Here is a 3,526-nt window from a genome sequence, read left to right as displayed (position 1 = left end):
TCTTTAATGCAAATATAAATTTAATTTAATCGACAAGTTTATATATGGGCGATAGAATCGGAAAGTTAATTTTTCTCTCATTAAGAAAAAAAGCCGTAAAATCTGGCGAAAATTAAAATCAATCACTCTAATTCGGCAGCGCTTCCATCCCCTAGAAATTCTATAAACATTATTATGATGCACTGCACTTTAACATTGCTGGTTCCGGCATTTCATGTTTATTCGGATTTTTGCACTTTTTGCACAAAAAAACATATTTAAATGCGAATTCATAAAAAGAATTAATTTTTTTTTTAAACAAGTTTCAAATCGCATTATTATACTGCTAGTCCTAAACGATAAAACGATTCTCTACCTATTTGGTCACTTCTATCTCAAACTGAAGTGACAAACGACAAATCCTGGCTCTTACTCGATAGAGAGAATCGTAAAAGACCATCCTTTAGAGTTGAATTTGAAATTTTCTACCAAAGGATTTCTCCCTAAAAAAGATAAGGGCTCTAATTCTAGACTACCTCGGAAATCTTTCACGGGTTAAACTTTCTCTACCTGAATGAAGATCGTGTCTTGTTGAAATCAACTGCACTCTTTTACAGCTTTCTCTTTTCATACTGTCTCAGTCCTCAGTATTATAGAAAATATTTATTAACTTGTAATTTAGGTTAAACTGATATTTTATGTTTAAAATCGGGATGTGCGCGTACGCACGTCCCGGCTACCAAAAATTTCGCATACGGGGATTTTTTTTTATTATCTGACGGGTTTGCGCCGGGGGTCTTCAGATTTTCCCCAAAATTGAAAATTTGGTTCATTTTTGCGACTTAAAAACACATGTATTTTTTCAGATTTCTAACATTTTTATTTTATGAGTTAGCTTCGGTTAGATTTTTTTGTAAATAAAAAACAACCATTTTTCAAAGCTACATAACTCTATTATTTCTCAACGGAAATTATAAAATAGCACATCAAAATGCATTGAAATTTTATCAGCTTTCCAAATAAAATAGTTGAAAAAAATTAAATAATGACCTTCAACATGAAAAGTTGTAAATAAACTTTAAATGGCGTCTAAAAGTACCGTCTGCACCACCGAATATTTTGCAAAAAATACCATTGTATAGCTCGATTCATGATGCAACTTTCATATGAAGACACCAAAGTGGGCCATTAACACCTTGAAGAGTTATGAAAGAAATAATGACAATAAATCTCTTTTTTTGCATCGAAAACAAACAATGGTCGAACAACTGCACTCACATATGGAGATAGCAAGCACTTCTAACAACATGGAAACAAAAGAACTTACCTAAGCAGGTAAAAAAACACTACTTTTTCGTGCTTCGTAGAGTGTTTGCAGCAAACCTGACTTGAAATTTTAACCAAAATTCTTAGTATCGTATTGTTAATGTGATGTGACTAATAATGGGAATGTTGCTTCTACAACCTGGTCATATACTATATAACTTATTAACTTTTCAACCAAAGATAATTGTAAAGCATAATCAATGCCAATAGTAGAAGTTTCAGTACCTGTGTTTGGAATCACGAAAATGTGATTAAAAAATGAAATATAGACGTGCTTTACATAGTTTTTATATCGGGAGCTAGGCACTGGACACCAAAACCATTTCCCATTGACCAAAAAAGTATGAGAAAGTGTCACAAATGTTGTAGAAATAATCGAAGAGCTCAGTATGGCCAGCCCAGGCTGTAAAATGATGAAAATATGATACTTTTACCGTATTCGTTTTCTACATTCGCCCAGTTTTGAGGTTTACCGTACTAGAACAAACATAATTCGTCGTCAGAGTTATGCTATCTCGATCGCTCACAAACGAATCTTCAGTGTTCCACCATCCATTTTAAATCAAATCTGGGGAATTACGGATGCAAAACTTAACGCATAAACTTCTAAAAATGACAGTAAAATGTGCATAACTTGTTGTAACCTGGTGCAAAACTGGGTATAAACGAAAACGTTATTAGATTTTTGGATATAACATGAAGTCAGTGAAGCTGCAACAATCTACCGCCCCTACTTTCATAACAGTCCCATATACAAAAACAATCAAGCGAGTCAATCAGCTTTTTCTGTTTTGGAATATATTTTTAAATTGTGACCACCACTTTCAGCATAAACGAAAATCGTTTCTAGGTTGTCATAATAAATCGGCCTGAAATTTTCGAAATTGGCCTATTGGTAAGGTCGAGAGCACCATTTTTATTCATTATGGGACTGTTAATCGACCATATTTGAAACCTTTTTCAAATCTACTAGCATAACAGTCTGATACAGAATATGTTTTTCTCACCAAGCTACTTTCTAAGACTTAAATTTGATCATTTTTGAACTTTTAAATGCAATTGTCAAAAAAAGAAACATACTTTTGAAAAAAAATATCGTGAATTCCACATTGTAAGTTGAATCTTTTTACGAGTTTTGATTGAATCCGATAGTTTTTCTTCGCTAAGGAAGTTATTCCTAAGAAAGTCAGACCTGCCTCCAAAAACTAGTGAGTATCATTCGACATCAAGTGAGTTAAAAAATGTTTAAATGATTCAAAGCAATAGCCCAAAGACTATTTCACCGAAAGAAGCATTGAAAAGTAACCAAATTCGTGGTATTTCACATATGGGACTGTTATTCAGGTATATTTCATATAGGACAGCCACGAATTGATATTTTTTTCTCGAAATCTCTAAAACAAAACTCTATTTTTAGTGTTTTATGTTCAAGCCTTATGTTGACCTAAAATTACGAAACTTCATATGGGACTATTATGCGAGTAGGGGCAGTCTGAAAAGGACGAAAAAATAGTGTTTTTTACCTGCTTTGGTAAGTTCTTTTGTTTCCATGTTGTTAGAAGTGCTTGCTATCTCCATATGTGAGTGCAGTTGTTCGACCATTGTTTGTTTTCGATGCAAAAAAAGAGATTTATTGTCATTATTTCTTTCATAACTCTTCAAGGTGTTAATGGCCCACTTTGGTGTCTTCAGATGAAAGTTGCATCATGAATCGAGCTATACAATGGTATTTTTTGCAAAATATTCGGTGGTGCAGACGGTACTTTTAGACGCCATTTAAAGTTTATTTACAACTTTTCATGTTGAAGGTCATTATTTAATTTTTTTCAACTATTTTATTTGGAAAGCTGATAAAATTTCAATGCATTTTGATGTGCTATTTTATAATTTCCGTTGAGAAATAACAGAGTTATGTAGCTTTGAAAAATAGTTATTTTTTATTTACAAAAAAATCTAACCGAAGCTAACTTATAAAATAAAAATGTTAGAAATCTGAAAAAATACACGTGTTTTTAAGTCGCAAAAATGAACCAAATTTTCAATTTTGGTGAAAATCTGAAGACCCCCGGCGCAAATTGTCAGATAATAAAAAAAAATCCCCATACGAGTTATCCACATGAGGGATAATCGCAGGGGTCAACCCAGCCGAGGTGCAATGGAAGGGTCTCGCCCTGGGGGAACCGCCTTTCTGATCACGGTAACCCCTATGCCAGGTAAGTAT

General features: G+C 33.3%; 1 non-coding gene across 1 annotated transcript; it reads right to left on the bottom strand.

Moving 5' to 3' along the window:
- Positions 1-3,357: 3,357 nt before the first annotated feature.
- On the bottom strand, positions 3,358-3,526 carry LOC129758850 (U1 spliceosomal RNA). The gene has a single exon (XR_008740091.1). It is a non-coding gene; the product is annotated as a U1 spliceosomal RNA (small nuclear RNA).

The sequence above is a fragment of the Uranotaenia lowii genome, chromosome 3, assembly GCF_029784155.1.
Source record: "Uranotaenia lowii strain MFRU-FL chromosome 3, ASM2978415v1, whole genome shotgun sequence".
Lineage (NCBI taxonomy): Eukaryota > Metazoa > Arthropoda > Insecta > Diptera > Culicidae > Uranotaenia > Uranotaenia lowii.
This window is presented reverse-complemented; position numbering and strand designations above follow the sequence as displayed.